The sequence below is a fragment of the Magallana gigas genome, chromosome 8 (assembly GCF_963853765.1).
Source record: "Magallana gigas chromosome 8, xbMagGiga1.1, whole genome shotgun sequence".
In the NCBI taxonomy this organism is placed as follows: Eukaryota; Metazoa; Mollusca; class Bivalvia; order Ostreida; family Ostreidae; genus Magallana; species Magallana gigas.
In genome coordinates, this window is record NC_088860.1 from 37248065 (window position 1) to 37268713 (window position 20649).

The window sequence follows — 20649 nt, forward strand, 5'->3', positions numbered from 1 at the left end:
TCTCCACCGTCTTCATTTGTATCTCCTCCATCTTCATTTGTGTCTCCACCATCTTCATTTGTATCTCCTCCATCTTCTTTTGTTTCTCCATCATCTTCATTTGTGTCTCCACCATCTTCATTTGTGTCCCCACCATCTTCATTTCGATCTCCGTCTTCATTTGTGTCTCCACCATCTTCATTTGTGTTTCCACCATCTTCATTTGTGTCTCCACTCTCTTCATTTGTGTCTCCGCCATCTTCATTTGTATCTCCACCATCTTCTTTTGTGTCTTCACCATCTTCATTTGTGTCTCCGCCATCTTCATTTGTGTCTCCACCGTCTTCATTCTTGTCTCCACCATCTTCATTTGTGTCTCCAACGTCTTCATTTCCATCTCCGTCTTCATTTGTGTCTCCGCCGTCTTCATTTGTGTCTCCACCGTCTTCATTCTTGTCTCCACCATCTTCATTTGTGTCCCCACCATCTTCATTTCCATCTCCGTCTTCATTTGTGTCTCCGCCGTCTTCGTTTGTGTCTCCGCCATCTTCATTTGTGTCTCCGCCATCTTCATTTGTATCTCCGCCATCTTCATTCTTGTCTCCAGCATCTTCATTTGTGTCCCCACCATCTTCATTCGTACCTCCGCCATCTTCATTTGTGTCCCCACCATCTTCATTTTCATCTCCGTCTTCATTTGTGTCTCCACCATCTTCATTTGTGTTTCCGCCATCTTCATTTGTGTCTCCACCATCTTCTTTTGTGTCTTCACCATCTTCATTTGTGTCTCCGCCATCTTCATTTGTGTCTCCACCGTCTTCATTCTTGTCTCCACCATCTTCATTTGTGTCCCCACCGTCTTCATTTCCATTTTTGTCTTCATTTGTGTCTCCGCCGTCTTCATTTGTGTCTCCGCCGTCTTCGTTTGTGTCTCCACCATCTTCATTTGTGTCTCCACCATCTTCATTTGTGTCTCCACCATCTTCATTTGTGTCCCAATCATCTTCATTTTCATCTCCGTCCTCATTTGTGTCTCCGCCGTCTTCATTTGTGTCACCGCCGTCTTCGTTTGTGTCTCCGCCATCTTCATTTGTGTCTCCACCATCTTCATTTGTGTCTCCACCATCTTCATTTGTGTCCCCACCATCTTCATTTTCATCTTCGTCCTCATTTGTGTCTCCACCATCTTCATTTGTGTCTCCACCATCTTCATTTGTGTTTCCACCATCTTCATTTGTGTCTCCACTGTCTTCATTTGTGTCTCCGCCTTCTTCATTTGTATCTCCATCATCTTCTTTTGTGTCTTCACCATCTTCATTTGTGTCTCCGCCATCTTCATTTGTGTCTCCACCGTCTTCATTCTTGTCTCCACCATCTTCATTTGTGTCTCCAACGTCTTCATTTCCATCTCCGTCTTCATTTGTGTCTCCGCCGTCTTCATTTGTGTCTCCACCGTCTTCATTCTTGTCTCCACCATCTTCATTTGTGTCCCCACCATCTTCATTTTCATCTCCGTCTTCATTTGTGTCTCCGCCGTCTTCGTTTGTGTCTCCGCCATCTTCATTTGTGTCTCCGCCATCTTCATTTGTATCTCCGCCATCTTCATTTGTCTCTCCAGCATCTTCATTTGTGTCCCCACCATCTTCATTCGTACCTCCGCCATCTTCATTTGTGTCCCCACCATCTTCATTTCCATCTCCGTCTTCATTTGTGTCTCCACCATCTTCATTTGTGTTTCCGCCATCTTCATTTGTGTCTCCACCATCTTCTTTTGTGTCTTCACCATCTTCATTTGTGTCTCCGCCATCTTCATTTGTGTCTCCACCGTCTTCATTCTTGTCTCCACCATCTTCATTTGTGTCCCCACCGTCTTCATTTCCATCTCCGTCTTCATTTGTGTCTCCGCCGTCTTCGTTTGTGTCTCCGCCATCTTCATTTGTGTCTCCACCATCTTCATTCTTGTCTCCATCATCTTCATTTGTGTCCCCACCGTCTTCATTTCCATCTTTGTCTTCATTTGTATCTCCGCCGTCTTCATTTGTGTCTCCGCCGTCTTCGTTTGTGTCTCCACCATCTTCATTTGTGTCTCCACCATCTTCATTTGTGTCTCCACCATCTTCATTTGTGTCCCCATCATCTTCATTTTCATCTCCGTCCTCATTTGTGTCTCCGCCGTCTTCATTTGTGTCTTCATCATCTTCATTCTTGTCTACACCATCTTCATTTGTGTCTCCACCATCTTCATTTGTGTCCCCACCATCTTCATTTTCATCTTCGTCCTCATTTGTGTCTCCGCCGTCTTCATTTGTGTCTCCGCCATCTTCATTTGTGTCTCCGCCATCTTCATTTGTATCTCCACCATCTTCATTTGTCTCTCCAGCATCTTCATTTGTGTCCCCACCATCTTCATTCGTACCTCCGCCGTCTTCATTTGTGTCCCCACCATCTTCATTTCCATCTCCGTCTTCATTTGTGTCTCCACCGTCTTCATTTCCATCTCCGTCTTCATTTGTGTCTCCGCCGTCTTCATTTGTGTCCCCACCATCTTCATTTGTGTCCCCACCATCTTCATTTGTGTCTCCATCGTCTTCATTTGTGTCTCCACCATCTTCATTTGTGTCTCCACTATCTTCATTTGTGTCTTCACCATCTTCTTTTGTGTCTCCGCCATCTTCATTTGTGTCCCCGCCTTCTTCATTTGTGTCTCCACCATCTTCATTTGTGTCTCCACTATCTTCATTTGTGTCTTCACCATCTTCTTTTGTGTCTCCGCCATCTTCATTTGTGTCCCCGCCTTCTTCATTTGTGTCTCCACCATCTTCATTTGTGTCTTCACCGTCTTCATTGATGTCTCCGCCATCTTCATTTGTGTCTCCACCATCTTCATTTCCATCTCCATCTTCATTGGTATTGCCACCATCTTCATTTGTATCTCCACCATCTTCATTCGTGTCTTCACCATCTTCATTTGTGTCTCCGCCGTCTTCATTTCCATCTCTGTCTTCATTTGTGTCATCACCATCTTCATTTGTGTCCCCACCATCTTCATTTCCCTCTCCGTCTTCATTTGTGTCTCCGCCGTCTTCGTTTGTGTCTTCTCCATCCTCATTTGTGTCTCCACCGTCTTCATTTGTGTCTCCGCCATCTTCATTTGTATCTCCACCATCTTCTTTTGTGTCTTCACTATCTTCATTTGTGTCTCCGCCATCTTCATTTGTGTCTTCACCGTCTTCATTCTTGTCTCCACCATCTTCATTTGTGTCCCCACCGTCTTCATTTCCATCTCTGTCTTCATTTGTGTCTCCGCCGTCTTCTTTTGTGTCTCCGCCATCTTCATTTGTGTCTCCACCATCTTCATTTGTGTCTCCACCATCTTCATTTGTGTCCCCACCATCTTCATTTGTGTCCCCACCATCTTTATTTTCATCTCCGTCCTCATTTGTGTCTCCGCCGTCTTCATTTGTGTCTCCACCGTCTTCATTCTTGTCTCCACCATCTTCATTTTTGTCCCCACCGTTTTCATTTCCATCTCCGTCTTCATTTGTGTCTCCGCTGTCTTCGTTTGTGTCTCCGCCATCTTCATTTGTGTCTCCACCATCTTCATTTGTGTCTCCACCATCTTTATTTGTGTCTCCACCATCTTCATTTGTGTCCCCACCATCTTCATTTGTGTCCCCACCATCTTCATTTTCATCTCCGTCCTGATTTGTGTCTCCGCCGTCTTCATTTGTGTCTCCGCCACCTTCATTTGTGTCTCCGCCATCTTCATTTGTGTCTTCACCATCTTCTTTTGTGTCTCCGCCATCTTCATTTGTGTCCCCGCCTTCTTCATTTGTGTCTCCACCATCTTCATTTGTGTCTCCACTATCTTCATTTGTGTCTTCACCATCTTCTTTTGTGTCTCCGCCATCTTCATTTGTGTCCCCGCCTTCTTCATTTGTGTCTCCACCATCTTCATTTGTGTCTTCACCGTCTTCATTGATGTCTCCGCCATCTTCATTTGTGTCTCCACCATCTTCATTTCCATCTCCATCTTCATTGGTATTGCCACCATCTTCATTTGTATCTCCACCATCTTCATTCGTGTCTTCACCATCTTCATTTGTGTCTCCGCCGTCTTCATTTCCATCTCTGTCTTCATTTGTGTCATCACCATCTTCATTTGTGTCCCCACCATCTTCATTTCCCTCTCCGTCTTCATTTGTGTCTCCGCCGTCTTCGTTTGTGTCTTCTCCATCCTCATTTGTGTCTCCACCGTCTTCATTTGTGTCTCCGCCATCTTCATTTGTATCTCCACCATCTTCTTTTGTGTCTTCACTATCTTCATTTGTGTCTCCGCCATCTTCATTTGTGTCTTCACCGTCTTCATTCTTGTCTCCACCATCTTCATTTGTGTCCCCACCGTCTTCATTTCCATCTCTGTCTTCATTTGTGTCTCCGCCGTCTTCTTTTGTGTCTCCGCCATCTTCATTTGTGTCTCCACCATCTTCATTTGTGTCTCCACCATCTTCATTTGTGTCCCCACCATCTTCATTTGTGTCCCCACCATCTTTATTTTCATCTCCGTCCTCATTTGTGTCTCCGCCGTCTTCATTTGTGTCTCCACCGTCTTCATTCTTGTCTCCACCATCTTCATTTTTGTCCCCACCGTTTTCATTTCCATCTCCGTCTTCATTTGTGTCTCCGCTGTCTTCGTTTGTGTCTCCGCCATCTTCATTTGTGTCTCCACCATCTTCATTTGTGTCTCCACCATCTTTATTTGTGTCTCCACCATCTTCATTTGTGTCCCCACCATCTTCATTTGTGTCCCCACCATCTTCATTTTCATCTCCGTCCTGATTTGTGTCTCCGCCGTCTTCATTTGTGTCTCCGCCACCTTCATTTGTGTCTCCGCCATCTTCATTTGTATCTCCTCCATCTTCATTTGTTTCTCCAGCATCTTCATTTGTGTCCCCACCATCTTCATTTGTGTCCCCACCATCTTCATTTTCATCTCCGTCCTGATTTGTGTCTCCGCCGTCTTCATTTGTGTCTCCGCCACCTTCATTTGTGTCTCCGCCATCTTCATTTGTATCTCCTCCATCTTCATTTGTGTCTCCACCGTCTTCATTTGTGTCCCCACCATGTTCATTTTCATCTCCGTCTTCATTTGTGTCTCCACCGTCTTCATTTGTGTCTCCGCCATCTTCATTTGTGTCCCCACCATCTTCATTTGTGTCTCCACCGTCTTCATTTGTGTCTCCACCATCTTCATTTGTGTCCCCACCATCTTCATTTGTGTCCCCACCATCTTCATTTTCATCTCCGTTCTCATTTGTGTCTCCGCCGTCTTCATTTGTGTCCCCACCATCTTCATTTTCATCTCCGTCCTCATTTGTGTCTCCGCCGTCTTCATTTGTGTCTCCACCGTCTTCATTCTTGTCTCCACCATCTTCATTTGTGTCCCCATCGTTTTCATTTCCATCTCCGTCTTCATTTGTGTCTCCGCCGTCTTCGTTTGTGTCTCCGTCATCTTCATTTGTGTCTCCACCATCTTCATTTGTGTCTCCACCATCTTCATTTGTGTCTCCACCATCTTCATTTGTGTCCCCACCATCTTCATTTGTGTCCCCACCATCTTCATTTTCATCTCCGTCCTCATTTGTGTCTCCGCCGTCTTCATTTGTGTCTCCGCCACCTTCACTTGTGTCTCCTCCATCTTCATTTGTATCTCCTCCATCTTCATTTGTTTCTCCGCCATCTTCATTTGTGTCCCCACCATCTTCATTTGTACCTCCGCCATCTTCATTTGTGTCTCCACCGTCTTCATTTGTGTCCCCATCATCTTCATTTTCATCTCCGTCTTCATTTGTGTCTCCACCGTCTTCATTTGTGTCTCCGCCATCTTCATTTGTGTCTCCACCATCTTCATTTGTGTCCCCACCATCTTCATTTGTGTCCCCACCATCTTCATTTGTGTCCCCACCATCTTCATTTGTGTCTCCACCGTCTTCATTTGTGTCCCCACCATCTTCATTTTCATCTCCGTTCTCATTTGTGTCTCCGCCGTCTTCATTTGTGTCTCCACTATCTTCATTTGTGTCTTCACCGTCTTCATTGGTGTCTCCGCCATCTTCATTTGTGTCTCCACCATCTTCATTTCCATCTCCATCTTCATTGGTATTGCCACCATCTTCATTTGTATCTCCACCATCTTCATTCGTGTCTTCACCATCTTCATTTGTGTCTCCGCCATCTTCATTTGTGTCTCCACCGTCTTCATTTGTGTCTCCACCATCTTCATTTGTGTCCCCACCATCTTCATTTCCCTCTCCGTCTTCATTTGTGTCTCCGCCGTCTTCGTTTGTTTCTCCGCCATCTTCATTTGTGTCTCCACCATCTTCATTTGTGTCTCCACCATCTTCATTTGTGTCCCCACCATCTTCATTTCCATCTCCGTCCTCATTTGTCTCTCCACCCTCCTGATCCATATCACCGCAAATTCGATATCTATTACATGTACAGCACTGTGGCAATTTGATTTTTACGAGTCTAAATCCACAGTTTTGGCAGTATATCCAAACGTCGAATTCACGGAAGTTATCTTGTAGACATTTGCTTCTTTTGTCTTCTGAGATATAGCAACCACTAGTTAAAGAACAATAATGGCAATATGATTATTACACAGATTCTAAATAACAACTTGGTAGTTTGGTTATTTATAATGCAAATCTTTAAGACGAAGCAAATGCTTTATATCCATCCATTAAATTGCTTCTCCCTTTTTTACTAACATCCTCACAGTTATTTTAAAAAAGTTATTCATTTTTAAAGCGCGTCTTTCTATTTTTTCAACAAAGATATATCCTTAATTAAATTGGTTTTTCGTTGCAAATTTCTAATTCATATTACAGCCCACAGAAATGTTCAAATCTTCTTACTAGGATATTATTGTGTTAACCTTTTTATTATAACTATTTCCTGCTTTGCTAAATTAAATTGAATAAAAGCCAAAATCTACATATCTTTCCTATTGATTCATACCAAAAATCAAAGAAGTTAAAGTAGTGAGAAATGGTTTGTATACACTGTAGAATAGATCAAGATAGCAATATTTTAAAAAGTACACTCACGTTTGTTCTGCACACTTGGCGTAACTGATACATTGTAGTTCTGGCTTGACAATATAACACCGTGATCCATAAACCTCGACTTTTGTAGGAAACGTAATCTCTGAGGGACAAATATTTTCGATTCCAATAGGAGTGTAGTAACTAAAAAAAACCCACAAAATTGGCAACATATTTTTTTTCATATAATATTCCTTGACCTCAATAATTAATAAAACTTTACTAAATGCCTTTTAATTTCAACTTGGTGACGCTCGATGGCTCATAACTCGATGCTCTTGAATTTTAAATTTTAAATCATGGTTCTGACATGATATATCGATCTCTTAGTCTAAACAATCCCAAGTTCAAATGAAGTTCGAGTTATCAGATGTCACCGAGTATTTCAATTTCACAAATGGTGTTTAGAAGATGTAATTTTTTAATGTAGTGAGTTTTTTGGTTGTCGATAAGAAACTATATTGATATTCTGTTTTCATATATTACGTCATATACAAGATATTTACTTTTTTTGCTATCCCAATCACCAAAATTTGCATCTTGCGATTGCCTACCTTGTGTCACAATAAACGCCTTTCTTTTTTATTGCAGCCTCCACAGCTGGATTCTTTCTCAAAAGGTAATCTAATTTAATCCTGAAATTAATTATTTTTGATATTTAGAATATACAATGTTCTTGATTGCAATCATGAAGATAAAAAAATCCGAAAAGGCAAGTAGAGGATATGATCAGAAAATGCAATATTTGAAAATCAACCATATTATTAAAGCTATCGCACACTTTGAAAAAATAAATATACCTTCTCGATGGTTAAGAGAGAAAACCTGCCCTCTTGAAGGTTAATAACTACTAGTATCTTATATCTGGTTAATTTTGCGATGATTTTTCGCGATCGTTTTTAGATCGCAGAATATACACGCAGAAATTTTATTCGGTTTTGTTTGATATATGAAAACTTTTGAAAGATGACGGACAAAAATAAAAAAGTTACACATTTTACAAATTTTGGCAAATTTTGTGACATCATAAAAAAAACCTACATACGGTATTGTCTCTTTAAATATTCTTTAAATATTCTTACGTAAGGTTTATTTCTAAACACTTATTTTCAGGAAAGTTTTTTTTTGTAACTTGAATCTCTTTTAAAATGATAAAAGAGTGTAACGTATGAAATATCTGTTATTGTTCTTAAACTAATAAACAATGTTTTTTTTTAAATTAATAACGATGGAAATTGAATATAGGGATAAAATTTACGCACTCTTCAAGTTGAAGAATTTAGTCCCACGGGTCTTGTCTTAAATGTTCACTGCAATTATTTCTCAATTTAACATAATTTATGTATTATGTAATTATTCTATTTTATTCAATGATTTTTATCTACATCTATTAAGTATTTTCTCTATTTTTTTGGGCAAGAAATCAGAATTTGTTTAAACTGCTAGTGACCGAATCACAAACTTACCCTTATATATTATAGTGTGATATTGAGTTGCACAAACGTTCAGCTGTTAAAAACTTAAAACATAATTTTCAACAACGTTCGGAACTTTACCCGCTCCAAGTACCTTAACTAAAAAGGTAGATCTGTACATTTTAGATAAAGCTTTCTGTTATCTTGTAGATTTTTATTTTGCATGAATTACTTCATGATCAATCGAAACAAATGCAAACATTGAAAAAACGAAATGCACAGCCCAATGTCAGCCTCTCAGATAGTTGAAGTAACTTAAAACATGGTATACGTATGAAAGAATATTTGCTCTTCCAAGTTAATGGACTGTTACTCTTTGTATTAGAACGATTTATGAGAAATTGAAAAAAAGCGTAAATATTGGACTGTGGTTTTTGAAACTGGCTATGAAGTTCGCGATCATTGCAAACGCTGATGGGACAAAAGCAAGTGTATGTTGAAACAAAGAACAACTCACTTTACGCTAGCAGGCTGACATTCGTCAGAAACGGGATGGGTGGGATTTTCCGGCTCCTGGTCCCAGCATTTCTCCTTTTTGTCGTACTGTCCGTATACGCCGACTTTGTCATTATGTTGAATAAGAAAACTCTGATCGTAGCTGGCCACATAGCCAATAAAGGCAAGGAACGTTCCCGCCAATAAACGGATCTACAATGATATAAAACGAAAAAAAATTGCAAAGTTTTGCCAGTTTGGAGTTTGATGAAGTTGATATCGGTACAAATTATTGAAATAAAAACTATGTTGGTACATTATATAAATCTTATATCACAAAATGTCGTAGAAAAAAAGTTATCGTCATGCGATATATTATGTGAGTTTATAAGTTTACACATTGTACATGTATTTCACATAATTCGTTACATCTCTCTCTCTCTCTCTCTCTCTCTCTCTCTCTCTCTCTCTCTCTCTCTCTCTCTCTCTCTCTCTCTCTTAGGTATGGGTGTATTTCCGTCTGTTACACCCTACGCTCTTTTTCATTGTAAGATTGTCTCTTTTATGTGACTCAGATTCATTAAGGCGATGACAAAAAAAGACAGCCTTTGATTTATATTACATTTTATTTGTGAGATGTAATATGTTTTTAAAGACGTTGATTCACAGAAATTTCAATATTAATTGAATAAAAAATAACACAGCAAAAACGCAAATTAGGAAACAGGAAGACAGAAAGCAAAATGGGGGAAAAACTTTGTTTTTACTTTAATGATTTTGATTATCATACCAAAATATTATATAATTATGGTCAAATCTTCATTACGCTAATAAAAGTCATACCTGCATAGTGTATGATCCGATCAAAAATGACAAAGAAAGAAGTTTTGACCTTATGAAATATATAATACTCTGTTATAAAACATTATAAGTACGCTTTTATCGAGTCAACGAGATGAAATCAAATTTCTGTATTGGTTAAATAACCCTAGTATATACCGATTAGCCGATAAAATTAAGAGAAATTATAATCCCTGATTCGGATTCAATGATTTGCGAAATGCTTGACTGATATTGTTACTTAAGATATATTTTTGATATAATTAGATTGTGTAAGTACATGCACATAATAATTAACCAAAAATTTAATCCTTGTTCTTTTTTCCTTTTGGTGAAATAATTGTATTGTTGTGTTTCTAAGACAGAATGTAAAACAATTTTAAATATGCTGTAAAGTTGAATACAAAAAATCATTTTCATTGCCTTTACCTCAAACAAATACAATTATTGTTTCTATAAATGTGAACATACCGATTATGTTGACAGCCTTAATTCAAAACAAACCGATGAGACATGTTTACCAAACCAATCCCCAAATCCTTGTCTTTTTTCAACCGGAGACCCTCTACTAACTTTCTTACGATTTGACCAACCTATCAATGCAGGTTTAACAAAAAAATATGTTGTATACCATTTGTCATAGACAACTTTTAATTAATTTCCTCATATTTTCACATTTAATTCCATTCTATATTTAAAAAAATGGATGAAGCCGGCCTTTAAAAAACACAAGTGTTTCATGGACTATTCCTCATAGAAAAGAGATGTGTTTTTATAATTTTATGTACATTTAAGATGCAGTGTAAATGTCCAAGTTCAGGTTCTCTATGTCTGATTGGAACGCAACTACATTCAAACTTTGGATGATCATTAAATAGCTAACATTTGTTGTTAACATATATAGAACTGCTATTATATCTGACCATGATGGTGTAAAATATTTGATTCCAGAAAGGTAATAGCCCCAAACCGAGCGTAGTCATCTTTTTTGGTTGTTCCAAATGAACAAAGAACTGCAATTTTCGAAAAGAGCGCTTGATTGTTTGCTTAAAAAAGGGGATGTTTGGTTTGCTTGAATAAAAAGAAGAAATCTAAATCATAACTAGCATTTAAACATTGGGAAACATATTGCAATATTGCATATGAAAAATTGTATACAGCAAATATATTTCCGTTTAAAACAGACTTCAGAGCGGAATGCATTGATGCAAAAAAAATATCTTCTTTGTTATATTGTGTGTTAAAAAGTATAATAATGCATTTAACCTACTTATTTGATAATAAATTAAGGAACGTAGTTAATATTTCATTTAAATTAAAAAACAATGATGGGACACCTTACACTTTGGTTCTAACAGCTGTATTTTGGTGTCGACTTAATTCCTTTCGGTTTGTTTTCTGTTTTCTGTTTAATTGTTTGGAAATCTCTTAAATGAAACCAAAAAAAAAAATGTGGAAAAAGGATGTTGTCATGAGGTTTAGTATCAAAGTTTATGCACGGGTACAGAAATTTTACTTTTTCAATTTTGAAACGCGTCACAGAGAGATGATCAGATAGAAAACCCACCATCGTATCAGATACAAGTCAGGTGATATTTACATTTGGCATCGTTGAGAACTTAATTAAAGTTATCAAATATTTAACTGGAAAGAGTACTGCGTTGTTATGAAAAGTAATAATACATTTTGAATAATATTTGATAGACATATATTTACAGGAGTTTCACGTTCATTAACATAAGAGGGTAACAGTTTTCGTGAATTTATTGAAAAATCTGTTCAAGATTTCCTAGACTCGTGATCAATGATTATAAGTATTTGTTATGTAATATCAACGGATTCCACAAAAATTGATGGTCAGCGAATATTAATTATATCACACAATGCACATGGTTCTTATTATTTTTTAATAAAAGACATAGCCATACATTTTGCCGATAACCCAGGAAATGAATCTATTGTCTGCTCCGTCACAAGTAGAAAAAAATTAATATTTAAAAATCTTTTTTACAAAATGCAAAACAAAAATTGCATATTATCTGGATAACTGTGGTTCGCATCTCGTTTACCATTTCACAAGTGATGAAGACGAAGATCCTTTTTTGTTTTAGGTTGAATATAAACCAAAATTTGCCAATAGTCATTAATGTTGATTTTATAGAGTCAATGGCAATGGAATAAGCTTTGATTTACATACTTTAGAAAATAGCTTGCCCCTAAAACATTTTTGATGAAAAAAAACAACTAATTCATATACTGTGGTTTCATCAATATTCAAGGATATCAATTTTCGTGGATTAAGTGAAAAAACACAGTTTCAAGGATACGTAAATTCGTGGCCAATGACCCTATCAATACCAAATGTTAATAATAATTGCCTTTCAATGAACATTTAATTTCGTGGATCAACTAAACAACGAAATCCACGAAAATTGGTATTCAACGAATATTGATGAAACCACAGTACCCAAAGTACGTTTGACCTACATATGATAAAAAGGGATTAACGTTAACCAGTCCACTGAATAATATACTGATAGTAACTATGGATTGATAATTTTGTAATTTAAGCGTTGGATTTTTTTTGATAATTTTTTTATATTCATCGATTATTTGATTGACGATAACTGATGATGGTTTATTTCACAAAACGTCTTAGATGAATAGACCCCAAATATTTATTACAATTCCTACTGCCAGGCAAAGAAATGTTGATGCATTCTCACTTCGTGAATCAAAAATTAAAACCAATGTTTCGAAAGAATATGAGTAAACACTGTTTAAAAATGTCAATTTTGATTGATGAAACATATATTTCAGCGAATGTTACAAATTAGAATAACCCATATATCAATATAAAGTGGTCCTAGCAAAAAATATGACCTGCGATCTATGTGGATGGAGAGGTACTGCGGAACACATCATGTAGTGTCTCTCTGACACAGGGCAGGTACAGATGGATATATGACCAAGTCAGCGCTAGCGGACATAGAGAGGGAACGAAAGAAGAGAGGGTAGAGGAGAGACGACAGTAAATATATCAACTTTGTGAAGGAAGGCGTTCCAACAACAGTTAAAAACCCTCAGAACAGAAGTTCATCTTGGATTCGTCAACATCATGGGAGATGCAGGTAGACCATGGACGACGGCTGGTATTTCCAGATGTTATCCACACCAATCTCTGCCCTGACATCGTATTATGGTCCCACAAAGGCAAAAAGATAGTAATGGTGGAGTTTACTGTCCCATGAGAAGAGAGATGCGAGGAGGCTTACCAGTGGAAGTAATTAAAGTATCAAGGTCTGGCAGACAACATCCGCAGCAAGGGACGAGGTGCATGGGTTTTCCCAGTGGAAATTAGCTGCAAAGGATTCCCAGCCCAGTCTACGTGGAGAGCAATGTCGACCCTGAGAATCAAGGGTAAAGAAACAAAAGCAGGAATACAGAGACTGTCAACACCAGCAGAGAAGTCATCATGCTTGTTATATGGTGGAGAAGAGCAGTGTAGAGCTGGAAGCCATCTACAGACGGGCAATGATTTGGGCTATCATTGCTGACTCAAAACCTCGAGGACGTTCCAGGATAGGAGTCGAAACGACCGACGATGGGTAGACCTGACTGACGACGTCTGTAGATTTAGCAGTGAACCCACTGATTTAGGTATTACAGTGCCTTTAAAAGTCACTGTACCAATCTAATCATGTTCCCTCAACCTCTTTCATCAATCCTAGATTTGATCAATTAATTCTTACATTAAAAAGGCTTCACGTGTTATTAGTTATACTCCAATGCACATAGATGGTTATAAAAAATGCAAAAACTATCGATATTTCTGGATGGGTGTACACAAAGCTGACGAATTCTACATTTTACCTTTATATTAATTAACTAGATACGGATATAATCAATAGAATAGTCTAATCAACTTGCGCCAATATTGAATACATTAAGGAAATTCAGATTACGCTCATTTCAAACTGAATATTGCATACATGATTTATAAATACATTACAGACCAGGTAAAGTTTTCACTGAGTTTTATCAATAAATGTATTTATTCAAATGATGTACATATAGTGATATACAAACAATAGATATAGGAAACTGGATGTCCAACAAATTACCCATCAGATCTATATACCCAAAATTTTTAGATATGATTTATTCAGCTATTAGCAGTTTTGTTAGTATAGAAACATTCGTAATATTTGAAATGTAATGTTTTGGATAATTTGCTTTATCTCTATGCAAAGGTTTCCTTTTAAATAAAAAAGAAGATTGATGTAAACTAAAAATGGCCACGTCCATCCAGCTCTTTAAAATTGGAAATAATGAAACATGAAATATAATTTTCGAAATACTTTTCATCAGTTGTTATGCGTGCTTGGTAACCACATTATGCATGCTTGGTAACCACAAAGACTAAAGATTACAAGCTCGTGTAACTATTCCTTAAACAATTCATTGTGTTTATGGTATTGGTGCTGATCGCTAGAAAATATTGCAAACTCTCATATGATCCAAAATTTGAAAATATATTAAGCAATGTATAAAAGACGCCTACTTTTTTGAACATCATATTTTGAGATCGAAGATGCATCAACTGTCCAACCTTATTATCCAAGGCCAGGACGTATCAAAGATGACAACATGGTGTATACATAATTATAAAATAAATGGCGGTCACTATGACCTTGTTATGAATATATGAGAATTTTTACTTAGAAAAATAACTAAAATCAACATTGTATTTCATGAGATTTTTTTTAATTTTTATTTTTCTATTTAAATCTACACTGAACTTTAAACAAGGTTAAATACATTTGAATTTTGAACACATCCTGGGATACTAGCATTGGCATATGGGTTACGGTTTTAACAATTTAGTATCTGCACTATTTAAGGGTGCTTGTTACAAAAGAATTTCACGTATTGTTACACTGTTTGTTCTTAAGAATATTTTTAAACACTTTCCCCATTATATTTCTAAATTGAACTTTAAACTCCTCATATCTGGCATGGGGTCACAGTATTAACAATTTAGAATTTACACTACTTTAGGATGCTTGCATAGTTATCTCCCGAAACGTTTTTTAGATGTTGAATTTTGGAAAATTTCCCTATAATATCTTTCTATGTCAAACTTTGATACTAATATTGGCTTCAGCTTTTTATTTTAATAATTACACTATCAGAGAATGTTTGCATAGCAATACCATAAATTGTAGCATTACAATTCTTGAGATTAAACAAAAACCCCAAATTTTATATTCAAATGTTAAACTTTGAACCCATATTAAGACCCCAGTATTGACTTTTGGGCATCTTCACTACCTAAGGATACTTGCAAAATAATCCCCCAAATATTAGCACTCTTGTGTATAAGGTTTTTAATCATTTTTCCAATATACTTTTATGTTAAACTTTTAACTCCCCCTGGGGGCCACATTATTAGCCTGGGGTTTTTATTTAAACAATTTAGAATCTACACAGTCTGAGGATGCTTGCTTACATGTAGTAATATCACAAAAAATAGCATATCAGTTTTTGGAGAATAAGATTCTAAAACAGTGTGTCTGTATACATATATATATGTTTAATCATTTAACTAGCTATTATTGACCCCTCTTGGGGCCCCAATATTGGTGTAGGGTCACAATTTAGAATCTTCTCTGTATATACAAGCTTTGAAGTAATATGTGTATCTTTGGTACTGTGGTTCTTGAGAAGAAGATTATTTACAGACACACAACCTATTTTACTGTTTTAATTATCTCCGTTTGAAAAAGGGTTTCACTCTTGATTTAAACAACTAAGAATCCTTTCTGAGAGTTGATTTTAATCAACTCTCCTATGCAGTTACTCTGGCAAACCGAAAGTGAAACAGTGTTTGGAAGTAAGCATAAATCATCACCGCTGACAAGATATCGATTTAGTTTTAATTCGATGTAATGTATCTTGAAGCATTGGTTTGTAAGAAACTTATTTATGAATACTTTGAAAATAGTCAGATGTTAAATAGTACGAACAATTTAGATATTTTTGCAGTCGTATGTATTCATACGCCAGAGTTCAACAAAGTCTTGTTCAACCATCGGCTGTCTCCGTAAATCTCCGAAATGCAGAGAGTCATTCTATATTTAGAGGTCGCGTTATCAAGCTATTACGTGACCTGGTGTACACATTCTCTTGCTTGTTGACTAACAGAGACAGCCGAGCATCTGGTTGAACGAGACTAGAGTTCACTATTGCTTGGATCCATACAAATTTTTGAATATTTCGATTACTTATACTTATTACTCATTCGTAATTAGTTCCCATCATTGTTCTTCAATGATGAAATCTTATCAAAATTACCACAAACATTTATTACTTCGGGCACATAACATTGTGGAGGGTTAGAAATTGCTTGTGTTTCTAAACGAATTAACGTAAAAAAATCGATTTTAATTCTTTCAGACATTCTTAATTATTTATATTTGTCACTAACACATCAAAGAATTGTGAATAATTCTACCTTCTTTTCTACTTTTCCATTATTGTTCGCATAAGGAACAATGAAATATATTGAACATTTTGAACAGATTATAATCTTTCTTTATTATGCATGTTTGTCACAGAGACATAACAGTGTTCTGCACCTCTCCTCTAATCCGATTACGTTTGACATTCCTCGTATTTGCTACAGGTGCAGCACTGTGGAAGCCTCAGTTGGACGAGTCTAAACCCACAGTTTTCACAGTAGATCCAGGTGTCAAACTGGCGGAAACTGTCCATCAGACACTCGCTGGGTTTATCTGGGTCATTTTCCAGGCAGCCTCTGTTAATGAAAGAACAAAAGTTATGACGTATCTACATCACTTAACCTTGCATTAGAAACATTATGAAGAATAAGAAGAAAAGAAATCGCCCTAATAATGTGACACTAGTGCTATTTCTTTATTCCATCCAGTTTAAGTAAACTATATATTTGCATTGTTACTCCTTTTGCAATTTCTTCGCGCTGCGTTTGACCTTTTACCTATTAATAATTATTTTAAAAAATTTCACATCGTTGGAAATAATTTTAATATAATATTTTTTAAATACGCTATAAACTATTATTTGAACTGTACAATACTGCTTTATTGTCAATTTCTTCAATTCTGTGCTATCTTTTAATGAAAAAGGAATTATTTTGCTGGTATTTCTGTATCAATCAGGAATTGACCTATCTATATACGATACTGTAAGAGATATCATAATATTTTATCATTATTCAACAGACTATTTTTGGAATTATCTTATTTTTGCGACCACTTTGACATCGCAGCGATACAATGCGCAATGTTATATTCTGTTAAGCTTAAAAAAAACAACCTTTTTGTAAAAATGACTGACGCAAATAAAAAGAGTGACACATTTACCCCCTTTACTGCAAATTTTGTGCTATGTAAAATAACCCAATTATAAATTATTTCAAAGAAAGGTCATGTACTTACGATTTGTCTTCACACTTTGCGTATCTGATACATTGACTTTCAGGCTTGACGACATAACACGTTTTTCCATAAACCTGGACCTTTGTAGGATAGGCAACCTCTGATGGACAGACATTTGTCAGACCAACAGACTTGTAATAGCTAAAACAGAAATCATCTCATTAAAAACAATAAAATACTTCCAGTTTAATTGATATATAAAAAAAATGTCCTTAAAAAAGAAATTTCTTAAAAGGTTATCTGATGAAATGAGTTTTTAGCACTTGCATTGTTATAGATATTGACAGTATACATGTGAGTATTACTATGTATATAATTGCTATCAACTTTAAAAAAGACTTGAACTATGAATTAAAACTTCTCAAACGTCTCTTTGTCGTCTGTTTTTGCTTCAATGATCTTTAATATCCCATACCTGTTGTCACAACGGATGTATTTTTCTTTAATGGCAGCCAAAACGCTTGGGTTCTTTCTTAAGAGGTATTCAATTTTCAATCTAAAATAAATGCATAGAATTTTCAACTTTTAACAACTAATAATTGATATAGGCAGAATATAAACTGATATTTGAAAAGAATGATATAAATGATATACAAAGGAATCATTAGACCTCATGGTGTCTCAATTTTCGTTGAATTCCTGGGAACCTCTGTCTTTTATATGTATAAGATAACACACGAAATTACGTTTCAACGAACCAATAAAATTTAAACAATCTACAAAAGTCGCCCTCACGAATTTTAATGATTCCACAATATATGATACATGTACCTATAAAATAGTATTAAAAATAAATCCAACGTTTTAAATAAAAGAAGAATATTCAAAAGATTTTTTTCTAATAACTTTATAGATGATTTATTTAACACAAATATAGCAATATCATATTTTTGAAGACATGTTTCAATAATTTCATTAAGTATTTTATTTGTCTAAGAAACAAAATCAACATTTAATTATGAAAAAAAAATCTATTTTGATTTAAGGTAACTCCGTATCTATAAAATTATGGGTTCAAAGTTAAAAACTTAACTGTTTTTTAACTTATTAGACTTGAATTTCATCAAAAAATAAATAAAATATATATGTATCCATACTATTTAAGATGTAAGATAATAAAAACCAAAGGCTGAAATTATCATCTGAAAATTACTTTTTTTGGTTTAAAAATTAAATATAAGTGGATGGATACTTGTTTGTCTATTTAAATTTTATCGCTTACTTTGCCAGAAAACTAAAATTAATTAAAAAAAAGAAAAAATTGTTTACATTAGAAAAATTATAGCATTTAGATATATCACTTAGAGAAAAGTAGAAAAGAGTTATTTCCCTTTGTCATTATTGAATTATGTCGAATAAAAGGATAAAGAACGCTTATTAAATATCTCCAAGTAAACAATAATTTGAGTTTTTGATGTGCACCTATCATAACATAGAAATTACAAATCTACTTGCAATAATTTTAATGAATTCATGGTTTATGTAAAATGTATGACGTCACAGGAGGGTGGATTTACTTTAAAAAGGTTTTTTGTCCAACGACACTCCTAACAAACCTTACTGTTAAGCAAAACTAGAAAATTGTATCTCCTTTTTAACAGCAGCTTACTTTGTACTGGCTGGTATGCAATCGTCAGAGACAGGGAGAGTGGGGTTCTCCGGGCCGTCCGTCCAGCATTCATCCTCTTTGTCAAAATCTCCGTAAATGCTTGTTTTGTCATATAACTCCACAGCAAAGGCATCTGCTGCCTCTGTGGTCACCCAAAAAAGGGCAGAACCAATCAAAGTGAGGAATATGGCCTGAAATATTTTTTATAAACAGTTACTTTAAACGTTAAATTGAACACCCTAGTTTGTGAGAGATACTGAAAGCGATATAAAATATCGAATATATAAGAGGACATACAGTAAATCACGCTTATAATGAACTGAACCTTACACTTAAATGGACGTGATTTTCATTCTCTGTGGGGAACATATTGTGAAATTAACGGATGTAACAAATTATCTTTATAACGAAGTGAAAAGCCCCTCCCTGGCTCTTTTTATAAACGTGTTTTACTGTACATGTAACGGTGTACTGAATTTTATATATCTTTATTAAGAACCTTAGCTAGAAAAAAAAGTGGCCCTGAATTCCTCTAATTATGATATATTCAGATTACATATGTGTGAAAATTGATGAATTGATATGAAATAATATGGATGTTTAAAAGATGTTTTAAAAATAAAATAAAAAAAATAAAAAAATGTTTTAAAGTTATATTTATCTTATACATTTATTTGTGTAATAGTTTTAAAACATGTATAAAACCAGTGTTTGTTTTTATGTCAGTCTCTCTTACAGTCTCATAACTGATATTAACAACAACGTTCGCGAATTGTAGCGCTATTTAACAATTTTAAAAAGAAAAATGGATGATAATTATTTAATAACATTATAATTGTGTACCTCATCTGAATACATATTTCCTTAAAACAAACGCCATAGTTTAAAAAAAAATTACAGAAAAATTATGCAAACTAAGCAAATTGATTCCAAGACTGAAAAAATGAGAATATTTCTATTCTCTTAAGATCCATTTTAGAGTAACTATGTCCCTCTATTCGGGATAATGAATCTTTTCAGACATATATTTTGCAGTAAACCATGTTTTTGTAAATCATTTGAAATAATTTAAACCCGACATTATAGTATTTCTAAAAACAACCGAAATACCGAAATAAAAAAAAATTCTTCCATAACGTTAAGTATTTAAAAGAATGATTTTGTTTAAGAATTAAAAAAAAAAGTTTTATGTAGCCGCAAACAACATTCATACATTCGAAGTTTTGATCGCAAATTAAATGGATTGTCTTCGTTACAAATATATTTTAAACCTCTGACCTTCATTTAAATGACCTATCCTTGCATAAGAAATTATACCCAGGTGTAGACGTGGTCAATATTTTCTGTAAGGAGCGAGAAAAAAGCTCAAGTCCCATATAGAAATTACTGACAACGCAAAAACATCGTAAGGTGTAACGTAACGTAATCACTACTGAGTAATTGTGAATAAAACAAAACTTCACTCGGTTGCTGTTAACCTAACACTTTTTTATTTTACAAATTAGCAGGCTGTAAAACATGACACGATACAAGACAATTAACCCCTTTTCATCCAGTATTGCACCAACCAAGGTTTTGTTGAAAACTAATTTGTTATCCTTGAAATTCATATTAGAATTAAATCAAAGAAAGTTTTGTAAAAGATGAAATATTTACCTTCATGATGTACAACTGCTGAATCAAGATGACTGAATATACCTATGAATCATTCTCTTTTATAT

General features: G+C 35.5%; 1 long non-coding RNA gene across 1 annotated transcript; it reads right to left on the reverse strand.

The window, feature by feature from the left end:
* Positions 1 to 16529: 16529 nt before the first annotated feature.
* Positions 16530 to 20215, reverse strand: LOC105347709 (uncharacterized). The gene is made up of 4 exons (XR_010708688.1): positions 18929 to 20215; positions 17735 to 17815; positions 17320 to 17460; positions 16530 to 16658 (listed from the first exon to the last, which is right to left on the reverse strand). It is a non-coding gene; the product is annotated as an uncharacterized lncRNA (long non-coding RNA).
* Between the last annotated feature and the right edge of the window lie 434 nt (positions 20216 to 20649).